At 39.8% G+C, this 18,495-nt stretch overlaps 1 protein-coding gene across 3 annotated transcripts in view; it reads right to left on the reverse strand.

The window, feature by feature from the left end:
• KCNIP4 (potassium voltage-gated channel interacting protein 4) overlaps positions 1-18,495 on the reverse strand; it is an 834,558-nt gene that overhangs the window by 555,005 nt on the left and 261,058 nt on the right. The window lies entirely within an intron of this gene.

Raw genomic sequence — 18,495 nt, forward strand, 5'->3', positions numbered from 1 at the left:
GAGCATGCCTGCACACACTGCTCTATCCCAGACAGGGAAAACATCTTCACCCACTTGGGGCTTCCTGGCTATAGCTCTCCAGCTGGGCCACTATAGTTCAGTTCCCCCTCTGGGGTGCCTCAATATCCAGGCCACTTCCCCCAGTGGCTAATGGAGGAGGAGGGGGACCCAGGCCCTCCCATTACTCTGGGTCCCAGCTCAGGGACCCTGTAGATCACAGCTGTCTGCTGTGTCCCTTTAACTATGTTGCATGGCTTCTCCAATTCCCTGGGCCACTTCCCCGTGGCCCCATGAAATCGTCACCCTTACCTCAGGGCCTTGTCCTAATGCAGTCCCAGCAACCAACTCAGGGCTCCTTCTCACTCTTCCTGGCTTCTGGCAGCGCTGCCCTATGCAGGGTTCTGTAGCTCCATCAGCCAGCCATACACCATCCACTCTCCTACAGCTCCAGCAAGGAACTGAACTCACTCTTGTGCTAAAGCCCTTCTTATACTGGGCTGCTGGGCCCTGATTGACTGCGTGGGACACAGCCACTCTAGACAGACTGGAGGACCCTCTCCACTGCCCTTTTTGGGGAAGGGTGTGTCAGGGCCATGAGGCCTCCAGAAGGGGCCCGCAGAGGGTATGGTATACCCCATCAGAGACAATAGACCAGTTGTAGTTAATCCTCCCAAGAGGAAATATTTCCATTTCTACTATTGAATGAATACCTCAAGGCAATCTACTCATTTACGTTAAATGTGTTTCAAAATAATGAACATGAGAAAAGGTTTGATAGATTTATAAAAAAGTCATCAACACGTCATTTATATGAACACAGATTAAGAAAACCACTCAAAGCATGGTTTATGTTCCCCAAGAGATAATGGAAATACAAGTCCTAGGAACTAGGGTCTAGTATCAACACAACTTATGAACTATTGGCTTGCCCTTTAAAATCATTAAAAGCAGTGTATATATGCATATCAACATGAGTGACATATAATGTATGTATCATTTATATATTGGAATGATCTGAACATGGACCACAATCTGAAACTGACTCATTAGTGGAGCATTTTTTCATGACAGTTGGTGGGCTGCATTAAATGGCAAAGCCATAATATATAGATTACTAGAGCATATATCACCCATATTCTCCTTCTCTACGTAAAATCTTGGATTTATACTTATCCATTCTAGTTGGTCAGGGTATCATAGAAGTTATAGGTATCTAGGAGTAACAGGTTGTTTAGTCCAGTCCCCTGCACTAAGGCAGGACAAAGTACTACCTAGTATCTAGTATTATCCATTCCTGACAGGTGTTTGTCTAACCTGTTCTTAAAAATCTCCAAGGATGGAGATTCCACAACTTCCTTAGTTAAGTTTTTCCAGTGCTTAACTACCCTTAGTTAGGAAGTTTTTAATGTCTAACCTAAAACTACCTTCCTGCAATTTAAGCCCATTACTTCTTGCCCTGTCCTCAGTGGTTAAGAATAATTTATCACCCTCCTCTTTATAACAGCCTTTTATGTACTCAAAGACTTACCATGGCCCCCTCAGTCTTCTCTTCTCCAGACTAAACAAACCCAATTTTTTCAAGTTTTACTCATAGGTCATATTTTCTAGACCTTTAATCATTTTTGTTGTTCTCCTCAAGGCTTTCTCCAATTTGTCCACATATTTCCTGAAGTGTGGTGCCAAGAACTGGACACAATACTCCAGTTGAGGCCTTATCAGTTTTGACTAGAACGGAAGAATTACTTCTCCTGTCTTGCTTAAGACACGCCTGCTAATACATCCCAGAATGACTTTTGGCAAGAGTATTACTTTTATAAGCAAAGTCTGAATGTGCTCTCCCCTGACATTTAGTGGTGAGCTGTGGAAAAAGAATTCAGGAGCTGATCTCATTTGCATGGACACACCCTCCCTGCCTAGGTGCTCAGCATAATAGGATTGCTTGCCTAAATGATCACTTGTGGCTGGTGTTGGATCCCCAGTCTCCTTGTTATTGGGGCAGGAGTAACAAAGGGTAGTTATCCTTGTTGTGTGAACTGTGGGCAGAAGAACTGTGCCTGGCATAGCCTGATGGAGGGACTCACACTCAACTGAAGAGCACTTGTTAGACAGGGGACATGGGTTCCAAAGCCCAATGAGTTGAGAGAGGGTGGGGATAGGTACTTGTACCTGGTCCTGCTTAAGGGTCCTAGACATTATTTTACCTTTCCTCTCTCTACAGTACAAGAGCTAATTTAGACTCAATTGAGAGTCTTGTTATATGCTGCAGAGCTGAAGTCACTGATACTTAGGTCTAAGTATCAGACGTACTTTGGGACAGTGTCTCTATTGCAAAAGACTGCCCAGTGTGCACCAGCAGTGAGGCTCCCCACTAACATCTGAAATCACTGAGAACTGTCTTAAGTGGTGAACCCTGAAGACATCTTGGGAAGTGGCCAGCTGGTGGAGAGGGCCAGAGCAAAGCCCCACAGAGAAGTGTGGCAATTGGCTGGTGAGGTGTGCAAGATGCCTCCTTCCTCCGTCTTGCACCCAGAGTGGGGAGTGAACTGTGTAGATGAACCTCTCTGGGGCTTTGCTGGCCAAGGATAGTAACTGTAAGTGGGGTGCAGAGGAGGGACAGGCATGTTAAAGGGACTTTTGGGTTGCTGGACTTAAGAACCTGGAAAAGGACATTGCCCAATTTACTTAGGGGTGGGTCTTCTCATAGTTTACGTTTATGAACCCTAGTTGTGTTTTCCCAAATTAATGCTGAGTTACTTCTCTTATTGAAAATGTTTGCTATACTCAGACTCTGTGCTTGCGAGAGTGGAAGTATTGCCTCTTAGAGGTACCCAGAGTGTGTGTAATTGTCCCAGGTCGCTGAGTGGGGGCTCAAGCTGGTTTTGTGTTCTATTGGTGAAAAAGAACCACCTAGATACTGAACCCAGCCCTTGTTCTGCTAGCTCCTCCTGGCAGAAGGGTTACACATTGTTGACTCATTTAGCTTGGGATCCACTATGACCCCCAGTTCATTTTCTACAATACTCCTTTCTAGGCAGTCATTTCCCCATTTTGTAGCTGTATGATTGATTATTCCTTTCTAGGTGTTAGTACTTTGCATTTGTCCTTAGCGAATTTCATCCTATTTATTTCAGACCATTTCTACAGTTTGTCACAATCATTTTGAATTCTAATACTGTCCTCCAAAGTACTTGCAACTCCTCACCACTTGGTATCATCTGCAAACTTTGTAAGTGTACTCTTTCTGCCATTATCCAAATAATTTACAAAAGATATTGAATAGAACCATGATAGATCCCTGATCTTCCAGCTTGACTGTGAACCATTGATAACTATTCTGAGTACTGTTTTCTAACCTTATAGTAGGTTCATCTAGGCCATATTTCTCTTGTTTATGAGACTGTAATGTCAGACAGTAACAAAAGCCTTACTCACATAGAGATATAGCACATCTACTGCTTTCTCCCATCCAGGGGGGCAGGTTCAGTCCTCATCTGAGACTTTGAGTCATGATTTTAAGGTACAATGATGAGAAACTGCTGCTGGGAAATCTTTATAAATGGTTTAGTTGTATATTTTGAAGAAGGTGCTTACTCAATACTAACATTAAGAACTACAAAAGGAAAATCATCATTTGGCAACATTGCACTGAGCATAGGAAAAAAGGTAAAGAGGGGTAGAGACCCTTTGCTTCAACTTTACACTATTTCACAGGGGCTGGACACCATCCTGTTGGAGAACAAAGGCACTACTTCCAGCTACTACTATCAGCATCCAAACAGAGGATGGGAAACAGTAGGATCATTGACTGGTGCTGCCCACTTCAAATATTAATGTATATTTTCAAAGGGTGCAGAGTTGCTGGTACAGAGCATGCTCTTACCCTTGAGGAATTCTGGCTGACTAACATTTATTTTATTTCCTTCCTCAGATGCGTTTTAGTTGTTTTACATGGTGAAAATATTATAACAAATTCTTAGCTCAGAGGCGTGTTACGAGTTTTAGTCTTTGTCAAGTACAATAAAATGCTCAGAAGAAAGTACTGTTTTTAACTATACAATACCCTACTACACAGATAGGCTTCGTTTCTGCAATCAGGTCTTCACATGAAACTCTGTGCATATTTGCAAGGGTCTGTGGTGGAAAATCAGATTGTGGGACTGGGGCCTAACTTAGATATAAATCATGATTAGATGTTTAATATCGAACAAGGGCCAGGACTCCCAACCAGGGTGGATTTGATTTAAATGATGATTTAAATCACTAGTCAGGAAGACTCGATTTAATCACGGTTTTATACATAAAAGTGCATTCTTGTTGGTTATAACCTTAATACACATTCTTCACGATTCAGAGATAGGTGTATTTTTCATTTTTAGAAGGTAAACACTATACATTTTTAAAACAGTGATTTATCTTTAAAACTTTTCAGATTTGTTTTACAGCTATATCATAAAATGAATGATTGTTTGTTATTTCATTTACCAAAGGTAAGTGAAGCAGATATTTATGAAGTCATTGGGAGGTGAACTATCTCCAATTCAACAGGTTAATCATTAATATTTGGAGGATTTTCTTGCCATGCTGTATTAGTATGAGACAGACCACCAGACAGACATTTAAATTATTTTATTTAACTAAAACAAGGTTAAGTATTCTGGATTTTTTTCTTCAACAGCAAACATATAATATTTTAACAAAAAAGCATGTCCCTCCCTTCTCATATTTATCTCCAGATTTCTCCTCCTTGTCCAGACCTATTCCATCCCCAACAATCTTCTATTCATTGAACTTTTTGAAATTTTGTACTTTTAGAGAGGTAAAAGATTGACTCTGTACACAAATTTGCAGAGGGACAATAGAGTTGAGGCCTGTTATTTTCACCTCTATATATTTATTTAAAAACATTTTTGCTGTTAACTAGAATGTTACCTCTGGAAAGACAAATCCACAGTTTGAGAACTGCAAAATTAAGCATCTCTGATGGTATCTTCTAGACTGAGCTCTGAGTCCCACTGGGTAAATAAAAAGATTAACCTAAAAAAAAAAAAAACTATACAGAAACCTGTGGAACCCTGTAAGATTGGGTTGTCTTAAAAACATTACATGAATATATTGTCTTATACTATAGAATTAGAATTTATAATCTCTATTCCATGATCAGATATCTGAGGTATAATGTATCTTAATTACAACTATATTTTGATAAAATGCTTTGAGGAAAAAAATGATCACAAAAATCTGATTTAAAAAAAAGATCATAGATTTTATCCTCCCTGCTCACAACCAATAGTTTAAAAAAGTACAAACTATGAAAATCCCACTTTTATCTGAAAATATTTATCCAGAATGGCTACTAGTAACCTCTACTACAATAACTAAAAAAGAGTAGAGAAAAAAAAATCTATTTTTCCAGTTTACTTTCTTTGACAGTACTTTGTGTAAAGTCATTTTCATTATTTCCTCTTTATACTCAGTTAGGTCCTGATCCTGCAAAGCCTTTAAGTGTGTGCTGCACATTAAGCATGCCTGTAGTACCACTGACTTCAATAGAACTATTCAGATGAGTAAAATTAAGCACATGTATCATGTGTGCGTGTTCTGGGCCTTAGCTGGGGAGTTTCCCTTACTGTTTGTTGGGTATTTCACATAGCAACAGGAGACAAAAAATTAAATAGAACAATGCAATCCTATCATCAGTAGGAGCGGACAGAGAACTTACTGGCAGCAACTGAAACTACTGGTAACAAAAAGTTAACTAGATATCAAGTTGACTTTATCCTTTTAACAGTAGTGACTTGTAGGACTTTAAAAAACTGAAAAAAGTGAATCTTCTATATTATACTCAAAATGGACTTACAAGTTAATTCTAAATTAAGAATGTTAGACACACTAAAACTAATATACCGAAAGTTTTTACCTAGAACAATGCAATGCCCCAGTTTTGCAAGGCAGTCTATGTGGATGCACCTCAGCAACCATGCTCAAAGGGCCTACCTTGCAGCCACAGGTATTTGATTCTGAGGAGCCTCTCAGAGAATAAGGGTCACCAATACCAACTTTTCCTTGGCCTGGTGGATCACTGGGTATCACCAACTCACTATCAATGGACAAACACCTCCTTCCACCTATTACTTCAATACAATATCATACTAATAACTGAACTATGGATTTGTATCTTCTGAAACCCAGATACTTCAGGCCAAGTTCTGTATTTTAAGTCTCTGACTGAAGGCTGGATTACTGACTCGGTTCCACAAGCCAATTTATATGGAGTAGCTCACAGCACTAACATCTCACATAGAATATCAGAGTTGGAAGGGAGATCATCTAATCCAACCCCCTGCTCAAAGCAGGACAAATCTCCAGACAGTTTATTTTTAACCCCAGTTCCCTAAATGGCCTCCTCAAGGATTGAGGTTTAGCAGGCCAATGCTCAAACCACTGAGCTATGTAGCCATTCTTTTTAAGTATTACTTTAGTAATTTTCTGGTAAAACACTACTGACTTCTTATCTCAATACCCTTCTTTATCTTCAGTAATGTGACCCAGGCCATTTTTCTAATCTAAATCAGATTTATTAATAGTTTTGGCCAAACCCTGCGGTGAAATCTACCTCAGGTAGGGTCCATTCGGTATAAAACTACCACCATGAGGTCATACCTAATCATCACTTATGTTTAATACATTATAAAGTGATATAACTAATTTCATAAATGTTGAATGAAAGCATTTAAATGAATTGAGAATGTCTGCTGCCTCAAGCTATTACATGTCACTGTTCCTACTGATTGTGGATGTTAAAAGGCTGATTGCTACATTCCCATAGTTCAAACAGTTATCTCAGAACATAGAAAGTGTATTTGTTAACCAAATATTTGTGTTTAGTGTAGGTCAAATGCTATGTCTTGTACACGGTTTTAGAATTCTGGACTTCTAATGCAAGTATAAGAAGGAATAATGTATACTCAATTGCATATAAAACAAGGGAGTAACCACTGGCAGGTTTCATCTATACTGTAAACAGAGTTTTGAATAATTTACATGTCTCACTACAGCCTCTCTATGAAATTAGACTTACAGGTGCACAAGAGATGGTCTTTGGTATATGTTGTATGTTAAAAAAAAACATTGGATAGCTACATTTATTTTACAAAAGAATAATCTGACAAATTACATCTACTACCTTTACCTTTAGTAAGAAATGTCATTTAAAATTTTGTCAACCCTGATTTCTGTTAAAAATACACTGACAAAATATGTTGTATCTGGAGTTATTAGACCTGAATCAAACCTGACGTTAAAGTACATAATTGTGTACCAAAGCCCATGTCTTATGTTCTGAAACATAATATATTGTAACTTCAGATTTTTTTTTATTATTATTCATAGAAATGTCTGGCCAGTTTGTGACTATTCAACTCTGACTCAATATCTTTGACAGGTTAGTTATATGTTGAGAGGGGAGCATATCAAATGGTTACTTATGTAACTGTGGTTCTTCAAGATGTGATGCAGACGAATATTCCACTTTGTGTTTGTGCGCAGTGCGCTGGAGCCACAGACTTTTGCCTAGCAGTACCCATAGATGGGCAGCACTTGCACCTTGTGGCTATGGCCCCTCCCTAGGCTCTATGAGGTAACATCAACCCAACCACCCTCAGTTCCTTCACACCAAAAACCCATAAGAGGAAATTCCAACTCAGCGGGGATTTTTATGTTGTGAAAACACCCAGAGAATCCTCTCTGAACCACAGCACTATATTCTTAATGTACATGTTTGTGGAATCAGCACCAGCTGCTAAAAGAAAATGGCAACACTTCATTAAATCTCCATGCTCTCTTGCCTGAAGTTTTCTTCCTCTCTGGAGGAATTATGAGGTCTGGTATTCTAACTGTTACTCTGAAGCAAACGACCTCTATTTTAGTTTCTCTCTCAAACACACAATGTTTGAGCCTCACAAGAGTGAAAGTGGTGATCCAAAATGCCCCTGAAACAATCTCATAGGATAGGAAGATGGTGATTAAAGCAGATTATATTAATATTTATGAATTAAAGTCTTCTTAAAGAAAACTGAGGCTCAAACATTGTGTGTTTGAGAGAGAAACTAAAATAGAAGTCGTTTGCTTCAGAGTAACAATCAGAATACCAGACCTCTTAATTCCTCCAGAGAGGAAGAAAACTTCAGGCAAGAGAGCATGGAGATTTAATGAAGTATTGTCATTTTCTTTTAGCAGCTGGTGCTGATTCCACAAACATGTACATTAAGAATATAGAGCTGTGGTTCAGAGAAGATTCTCCAGGTGTTTTCACAACATAAAAATCAAGGATAGAGTGGTACACAAAGAAGATTAAAAAAATTTAGAGAAGGAATAGCGAAGGCATTGTTTATAGTTAGCCACAGTGTCCAATGGTAGCATTACATATATATTCAGTATTACTCTACATTATGTGAAAATAAAATTATGTTGAAAAGTCAAGCACTTGAGGGTCAGGAAATGCCAGAAATTTCCCCTTTATGCATTATGACAGTCTAATTATAGGATCATACTATTGGTTTTCCACAGGACCCCTGCCTCATTCAATGCACAGGGATGGACAGTGATCAAGGAAGGAGACAGCTATTCAATATTTTTATCATTCAGTTAGTGGTAGCTTTTTTATCTTGTTGTACACCACCTGAAGCATGCAGTCAGTACAGAATCATTTGTTTTCTCATGTACACCACCTGAAGCATGCAGTCAGTACAGAATCATTTGTTTTCTCATAGTCTTTGCTAGGATACTCAGCACCCTAGCATCTGAGTGCCTCACAAACATCATTGAATTTATTTCCACAGACAGAACGTTGTTTTTCTCATTTTACAGTTGGAAAGGCAAAGAAACCTGACTGAGTCAACACAGTTAATCAATGGCAGAACTAGGATTAGAATTCAAGACTTATTGACTCCTAAAACTGTGCTCATCTGCCCACATCACACGTCCTTACATGCCAGAACTGCTGAGCACCAAAGCTACAGTTTTGAGTGCCCTATTTGAGAGGCCTAGGACAGAATAATTTTTCAGAATACTTTTATATAGCACTTTATGTGTTCCAAGTACAGTTCAGTATTTCTGAAAATCAAGTTGTTCATGCAGAAAATGAGGAACACGTGATTAGCAGTAATTTGCTAAAATACTGCTTAGTGACTTGCTCAATGTCACATATGAGGACTGAGGGGCAAGGTGAGAGCCTAGCCTGTACCTCAACCAGCAATATGTTAAAACGACAACTTGCCTTGTCCATGCTAATATTTTAAATACGTGTTAGCGAACATGCATTAAAAATACACCTTTTAAAAATACCTGGAACCCTGGGAGCTGACAGCTTCTCCAGTAGTGGGGGGGGGCGGCTAGGCCAGAGTCTCCCCAGCTCCTCCATCTCCAAGACCAAGCTAACACTTGTTACAGAACCATTGTCCTAGTGAAGACAAGATGGGAGAAAAAGCACTGGCCTCAGCACTTTCACCCTGCTAAATTTCAAAGGCCCGCTGCAAACAATGGTGGTTTAAAAGCTACAAATAAAAAAACGTAACTTTTTTATAATGGAAAGCGTTAGGAAAGCTAATGACAGAGGTCACTACTAGTTTCCCCCATAATCATCACCTTAGTAATGATACAGGTAAAGACAGTATTAACAAAAATATGTTAAACAAGCATACAATTTTCTGTTTTATTAAACGTTGTTGCTTCTAGCGTGCCTTTTTCAAGCTTCATATACAATCTAATTTACCTGGACAATTTTTTATATCTAACGAGTAAAAAGCAAATTAACAATATTAACTCACTGGAAAAATTGATGTTATCATTTTGCCTTTAATTTCAGAGACATGTGTAGCGAGAAATGTTACAGCACAATGGTTTTTGTTGATTAAACATTTTCTAAACTATATAAACATACAGAAAACTAAGTGCATGGATGTTTCTGACCATGGAATTTGCTATAAATGACATTTGATCAAGATTTTAGATCAACTTTCTTGTAATCTAAAAGGGCGTAGCTCAAAGCTCACTGGTAAAGGGGAGTCTTTCTATTGACTTTAGTGGGGTTTATAGCAGGTCCTAAATTTCAGCTCAATATTGTTAGCTACTATTCGATAAGTAGAAGATTTTGAAAGATTGAAATATCCACTGTTTTGGAACATCAGTTAAATATTAGCACATTTAGCAGTTTTCATTGGAGTATCTTGAACTTTATAAAAAGGTTATTCAACCTCACAATATCCTTGTCAGGTAGGAGATGATCATATTCCTTTTAAATGTGTAAACAAAGGCACAAAAATGTAAGTGTAAATTTTCAGAGGTGATCACTAGTTTGGGGCTCTAAAAAAAACCCTCAGACTCCCAGTTTGGGAGACTCAGGGCTTAATTATCAGAGGAGCAGTGTGTGCCAGTGGGCCTGTAGTCTGTCAATCAATATTTCATGGCAAAGCAAAATTGAGAAGAGAAATTTAAATAGTGGCAAATCCATGCTACTTTTGTATTAGCTAAGATAGGAGCTGCATGTATCCAGCATGAAGGCATGATCCAAACCCCATAGCCAAGAACAATGAACACAAATCAAAAGGACTATTGCCCGGTCCAAAAGTTCATCACCACAAATAAGACCTCAGAAAATAATGAGATTAAAAAATAGTCTTATAATTTTTGGGTCCGTGTTTTTTGGTCTGTCTTCATTTAGGAACTCCTTCTCAGTCTTTATATGAGTGTGTGAGAATTAGTGTTGCCAACTCTCCCAAATGTATTGGGTAAGGAGATGTTGGTCCCTGCTGCAGTAACTCTCAGTAGCTGCCCTGGTGCAGAGCTTCCAGTTTCTCCCTAAACCCTCAAATTCTAATTAGTGGCCCCCATATTCCTGTATTGGACTAGTCCTAAAATTTATTATGCACCTCCCCAGCCCTGAGCAGTGAGTATACACCTACTCCCCATTTCACATCTGTTCCTCATGCAGCTACAGGGGTTCTTCACATGTGCACCCTTCCCAAGCCCAGGGTTAGAGGCAGAGAGGTGGGAGGAACAGAGAGCAAACTGACCCACTTTTCTTGGGGGAAGAAGAGTTACAGCAAGGCTGTCCTGACCTGCTGGGCTCTTTCCACTCCCTCCTGCCCCAAAAAACAGCTTCTTCCTCTCCCTCCTCAGAGTCCTCTTGGCACCTGAGAAAGCACTGCCTGCCTTCTGAAGAGTCCTGATTGGCTGCTGTTCCCCAGATGGTGGACAAGTTTGACTGGCAGCCAATCAAAGGGAGGGTTGCCCCAACCCATGCAAGGCTGAAATTTACCTGGTGGCTGGAGTGTGTCTTATGGCAGGACCAGCCCCAGCTAAACTTCCATAGCTCAGGAAGAAATCCTGAGAATTGGAAACAGTGAAAAAACTCAGTCATCTTGACTGATGAGTAGTGCACACAGAAGTGGAAATCAAAGGGCCTTAAAATGCTGGATCTCTATATTTACTCTTTGTGGAACTCTAATATCTAAAACTTGATGCACAGGCCAGGTGAGAGATAAGTAAGGATTTTTCTTGACATAGCCAAGAGAAATGTCAGCACTGATCAGAGAGAAAATGTATTTAAGAGCTGTAAGATTTTCTTTCCGGCTAAATGTTTAGAATTTTTCACTCTAATTTTTTTTATCACTAGGTATTGGGTGATATATCACAGACTGATATTTTCACAAAAGAGAAGAGAAACCCTAAAACTCTAAATAGAGGCACAGAAGAGAAAAGCAGTTTCTGGAACCTAACTCACCACTCATGATCTTTGTTAGATGAGGCTTGATCAGAATTTTCTTCCTTAAGGTGTAACACACAACTGGTGAACTGAGGGGAGATGTCTAAAAACCAAAAAGATGATGTGAGTTGGCAGGGGCATGAGTTACACTGAGCACATTTAACTCCAGTTGAATGAGAATTACAGGTGCTCACAACTCTGGAAAAGTCAGGCCTAAAGTGTCCCAAGTTGAGCATTAGAACTGTCCAGAAAAAAAAATTTAATATTGTGGCAAATTTCCCCCCCATTTTCCATTAAAATTTCATTTTTTTTCTGAACAGGTTTCCAAAAGAGAGAGCAATCCAAAATTAGTGGACACTTCTGAAAATTTAAGCTGAAGAGATTTGCCCATGGTTATACAGTAGGAGTTCAGTGACTGTCTTCCACTCACATGTTTTAACCAAAACTTGTCTCGTAGTGCTTCCTTTGCTTATAACAAAATGTAGGGCTCAATTTTTAAAAATATGTGCACATGCTTTATTTTTAAAAATTGAGTTCATGGGTTGTACTTTTGTGGTAAAAGTTAAGCATGTGCATAAGTCTTTACAGGATCAAGATTCAGGGGAAAAAACTACCAATGGCACATAGTGAGAAAAATAGCTTGTATTCCAAACACCATTGCCAGTAAGAACACACAGCGAACAAAATATAGAAAAAAAATGACTTTGCATATCACCCCTGTTTCAGAGAGACGTAATGGATTCAGGAAAACTATTCATTTTGTTAGTATTCATTTCTACTGCTGTAGCCCCTAGGGAAGTGCTCTTCACTATTTTTGAAGTGGGGGCCACTTTGGCAAAAAACCTTCAATGTGAGAGCCACATTCACCCAACACAGACGGTTGAACACATACCTTACACAGACTGTTGAACACTCCAAGTTCTTTGTCGGTGGATTTGGTAATACTACCCTTATTGGTAATATTGCTTTAGGTGCAGGAGAGGGCATGGGGGGCTGGCTCTGGAAGGGGGCTCAGAGCTGGGGCAGGGATTGGGGTGCAGGAGGTGGTACGGGGGGCGGGCTCCAGGAGCCTGCAGGTTGAGTGGTAGAAGAGCTATTCAGAACCTGCCCATTGAAGGGGGCAGCACTTACTTCAGGTGGCCCCGGCCCCAGCCCCATGCCCCTCCTGGATGAGGCCAATGCGCCCCTGTGGAGACACATGGCTTTGCGTGCTGCCCCCTCTATAGGCACCGTCCCTGCAATTCCCACTGGCTGGGAATGGGGAACTGTGGCCAATGGGAGCTGTGGGGGCAGTGCCCTCAAGCAGGAGTAGTGCGCTGAGACCTCTGCTTCCCCCACTTACCTCCCCAGGGCCACAAGGGCATGCTGGCCACTTCCAGGAGTGGCGTGCGGCTGAGGCAGGCAGGGAGCCTGCCTTAGCTGCAGCCCCACTATGCCACTGGAAAGTGCGATTGACAGGGAGCCTCACTAAGGGTTCACGAGAGCTACCACTGGTGCACAGGCCTTGCAGTGAAGAACACTGCCCCAGGGGTATATCTACACTGTGGCTAGAGACAGCTTTCCGATGCAGGAAGAGATTCATACTGGCTGAAGTGGTGTTAGTGCTCTAAAAATAGCAGCGTGGACATTGTGGCTCCAACTGAGACTTGGATTAACTACCTGAGCTCAGACTCAGCTGCTGCCTGAGCAGCTTGAGGGCCTGAGCACCCACATCTACACTGCATGAGTCTGTCTACCTGTTCTGGGAGGTTTGCTCCTAGCTGCAGTGTAGGCTTCAGGAGCCTAGTCATGGACTACAAACCTATGGTGTTAGGCTAAGCTGTACAAACAGAACAAAAAGACTGCTTCTGCCCCAAAAAGCTTACAATCTAAGGGCTTATCTTCACTACGGAGCTAAATCTGCACTGTTGCAATCAATACAGCGGCATCAATTTAGCGGGTCTAATGAAGACATGCTCAATCAATGGGAGACTGCTCTCCCATCGATTTCTGTACTCAACCTCAATGAGAGGTGGAAGCAATGTTGACAGGATTCCATGGTAAGTAGATATAAGCTACATTGATTTGAGTTACGCTACTAACGTAACTCAAATTGCATAGCTTAGATCAATCAGCAGTGGTAGTGTAGATCTGCCTCAGGTGTAAGACAAGAGATAACAGATGGACAGACAGACAATGGGAGAGTATAATGAAGTAATGAGATAGCACTGGTCAACATGATAGGCAGTAGCACAGCACTCCAGCAGCCTAACCATTGTCAAGTTTTTTGTAGGCATCATGGCAGAGGACAGTTTTAGGGAGAGATTCGGAGAACAATCAGGTGGCTTAACAGATGTTTATGAGGAGCTCTCCCATGTGTGAGGGGCAGAGGATTAAAGGACTGCAGTATCACTTTTGTCAGATGCAAACTTTGTCATCTTTCCATTTAATCTTTTGAAGCTTCGTGAATTTCTGCAGCACAAATACCAATGAGCATGACACCATTGGAAGTGAAAGGTGAACTCCATGGGCCAAGATCTTCAGAGTCACTGTATTGAAGGGTGACTGTTCATTCTAGCTGTGTCTATCATGGATTGAAGACATCTGGCTGAATTGGCAAAAGTGTCCAACTGCATTGCTATAGATACAGGCTACTATTTTCATGGGAGAATTGGGTATCATGAAAGCTACTCCTAAGTTCAGCAAGCAACACGAGGATAGTACAATGTCTCATAAGACCAAAGGTTGAAATTGATCTGGGATATCTAGATTGGGCAGGTCTGTCTGCTTTCAAACATAGTAAATAGGCAGCTATCTATTGTGTGTGTTAAATAAGGGTATCAGCAGAATTTGTGGAGATTTTACAAGGAGATTAAATACAAAGTTATTTGCAGAACTTTATATGTACACATATTGAAGATCTCTCAGAAGAGGAGATTAAGAAATAAAGGGCTTCCACTACTGTCAGAAGGAACATTTGGAATATTTCTAAGTGTGTGTGCGCAGGTGTAGGAATTCAAAGTTGAAATATTCATGAGGGAGCGAGGAAAAGAGAGCCACATTTGGCTACTTTTTGTTTGTTATATTTTTAACCTGACTCAGCTCTATTACAAATTAATTGATTCCATTAAAAACAAAAATTACAGTGCCATATACTTAGACCAGTTCTGTTCACAAAACTGCGAATTCTTTTGCTTTCCTGTGAAAATGTCATAACTTGGGATATCCCACACTTTCCCACTGTTTCCCAAATTTACCATTTGGGAAATAGTCCCAAAATTTGGGGCTAATGGAGAAAAATCACTTTTCATATTTAAACTTTTCACATTAACATTTAAAATTGAATGTGAAAATGTTACTTTCAGAGAGAAAAATTTATACAAACACTTTGAACCATGTTCCAATTGGCAAAAAGTTGGAAAAAAACTGTAAGAAAGGGGAGAAAACCACAATTTCAAAGCAAAAAGTTTCAAAAGGGCTCCAAAATTTCAGGTTCTCTCAAAAAATGTTTGTTTAAAAACCAGGTTCAGAAAAAGAAATTCCCATACAAGTTGCATTTTCAATGAAACCCTATTTTTGATGACGAAACTTTTTTTGAAATTTTTTGATCAACTCCACTTGTTAAAATTAACCATCTCAAATAACGGCCTTTGTAGACAGGCCAAAGTTTGAACTAATCTGTAGACACACTTTACCCGGGTTGGAGACACAATAAGGAGATGTCACAGAGAAACTTGCATTGCCACTGCCCAGGAGGCAGTTGTTCTGTGGAGAGAGGACATCAGTTTCCAGTGCTCTCATTCAGATACTTCCCCCCTCACCCACTCTCTTTAACATACACAAAAATGGAATTAGCTATATTGCCACTCTTTCTAGGCACAGCACAGAGCTTTGTAATGTTTTATAGCATTATATACTACTACTGATTGTAGCATTGTCAAAGTGCTTTGTTTACAGCACCCTGCAGAGATGCTGAGGCTGACTGAAATTTGTATGTTGCAAAATTATGCACAGTAAATATGTCTTGTTTTGTTATGAGAAAACATGTCTAAATAATTGCTGAATATAAAAAGGCCCCATTTTTTTTCTTGTCAAACACACCTTGTCAAATGCAGCAAAGAATGCTAATTCATTTATTAGGAAAATAATCAGACAAATTGCAAAAAATTTTGAATCAATTTTGCTTTCCTTTTTATATATTAAAAACTGAGAATAATCTACAGCATATACTGGACTTCTCTGGAAAGGTTCAGAAATTAGCTTTATGATCTGTGCTATGTTAAGATGCAGGTTAGTCAAAGGATTTATTCGGTATAAAACAAATATTCATTCAATAAAAAGTGCTAGGAAATATGATTCTATACAGACACCATGAGACATTAAAATGCTTCAAAACAAAAAACATTTACAGCAAGGGTCAAATGCATGTAAAATATTGCAGTTTTCAAATACTTAGAATTTTTCACACGGGAATTTTTTTTCTCTGTACTAGGATATATCCGGTCACTTATCTTTTTACTGCTGAGATACTTGGAAACTTCCTTTCTGAATTATTTAACACTTTTTGGATTTTGCTATAGTACACAGAAATGACAGTCTGATGAATCTCAGCACTATGATGTGTTACCAAAACACTAAATGTGCTTGACAGCCTGATAAAAAATGAATTGCTCTTCCTTCCGTATGGTAGGATATAATCCGATCAAAAAAAAACAAAGAAAAAAAAAACCAAAAACCAAAACAAAAACAAACAAACACCCCAACACAGTAAAGTGCATCTTTTAAAGGTTAGTAGATTTCTTCCTTTTTACAAAAGGCGCTTTACCAAATGGCAACAATTAGCAGCCTTTAAAAAAAACAAACAAAAAAACCCAGCAGAATGTGTTTCATCTGTTTATTTTGATTTTTAATTAAAAAAATCACCTGTTTGAGCACTAGGCAATTACAGTTTCACAAAATACAATTAAAAAAATAAGAAAAACATTTGAGCAACTGATAAAACAACCCTGCAATCAGAATTTTCTCCAAGCTATCACTGTTGTCTCATACACTCCATAGAGAAGCATGCTGCTTCAGTTAGAGCTGGCTGGAAACTTTTCAATTAAGCTTTGATTTGGGGTTGAGAAATGCCAATTTGTCAAAACAGAAACTATTGTGGAAATGTATCCTTTTTGATAGTCCAGGATGGATTTTCTGGTCAAAAGCACAGGGGGGAGAGAAAAAAAGCCAATAACGCTGTGATGAGGGCATGATCTGGGATGTGGGAGATCCAGGTTCCAATGCCTGATTCAGTCAAGAGACCTGGACCTCAGTTTTCCCAGGCGATTGCCCTAACCACTAGGCTATGGACTATTCTGGGGTGGATCTCTGGCTCTTTTATCTTCAACTGAAATGCATATGGACAGATTTGACTACTCCTGCATGAAATGTCTGCTGAGCATTTCCAACCAAACTGCCCTTATACCTATTAACCCCAAACCTGCTTAAATCTAACAATCAAATTGACCTTGGAGTATGCACAGTGTTTTTCTTCAGTAGATCTCAACAAGCTCCTACTATCTGATTTTAAGGAGAATCTGTGTTTTAAAGTACAAGGCCTATGACAAAGCTGAACAGTTCTGATTTCATCCTCAAGACTGCACTAGTACATATACTAATAAGCCAGTTCATTACAATTAGAGTTGTTCAGGACATTTCTATTTAAGTATCTTTTTCAATGGAAAAAATGCAGTGTATGAAAAATGAATTTTTTTTCTGCCAGAAAATTCCAATGTTGCTGAAATTTTTCAATTTTCAATAAAAATATTGTGTTGGATCAAGTTGACCTGAATCAAAATATTGTGATGTATTGTACTGAATCTAAAGTCTCATTTTGAGCCGGCTCAACATTAATCTGTTTGCCTGAGATGCCATGGTGCCACATGTCCCCATTCTCTTCAAGGGGTGGGACTCTCTGGCTGGATTAGATCTCTCGTTATATATGATGGTACATCCATTGGTCGAACCATCATGGTGCATCATGGGAGATCTAATTTGGCTCATAGCCCATCATGGGATCCTGGCTCATAGAGGAGAGGAAAGTGATCAGGAACAGTCAGTATGGATTCACCAAGGGCAAGTCATACCTGACTAACCTAACTGCCTTCTATGAGGAGATAACTGGGTCTGAGGATGAGGGGAAAGCAGTGGATATGTTATTCCTTGACTTTAGTAAAGATTTTGATACAGTCTGCCGCAGCATTCTTGCCAGCAAGTTAAAGAAGAATAGGCTGGATTAATAGACTATAAGGTGGATAGAAAGCTGGCTAGATCGTCGGGCTCAACAGGCAGTGATCAATGGCTCAGTGTCTAGTTGGCAGCCAGTTTCTAGCACAGTGCCCCAAGGGTCAGTCCTGGGGCCGGGTTTGTTCAATATCTTCATTAATGATCTAGAGGATGGCGTGGATTGCACTCTTAGCAAGTTTGCAGATGACACTAAACTGGGAGGAGAGGTAGATAAGCTGGAGGGTAGGGACAGGATACAGAGGGACCTAGACAAATTAGAGGATTGGGCCAAATGAAACCTGATGAGGTTCAACAAGGACAAGTGCAGAAACCTGCACTTAGGAAGGAAGAATCCCATGCACTGTTACAGACTAGGGACCGAATGGCTAGGAAGCAGTTCTGCAGAAAAGGACCTAGGGATTACAGTGGACAAGAAGCTGGATATGAATCAGCAGTGTGCCCTTGTTGCTAAGAAGGCTAACAGCATTTTG

Source organism: Gopherus evgoodei, chromosome 5 (genome assembly GCF_007399415.2).
Source record: "Gopherus evgoodei ecotype Sinaloan lineage chromosome 5, rGopEvg1_v1.p, whole genome shotgun sequence".
Lineage (NCBI taxonomy): Eukaryota > Metazoa > Chordata > Testudines > Testudinidae > Gopherus > Gopherus evgoodei.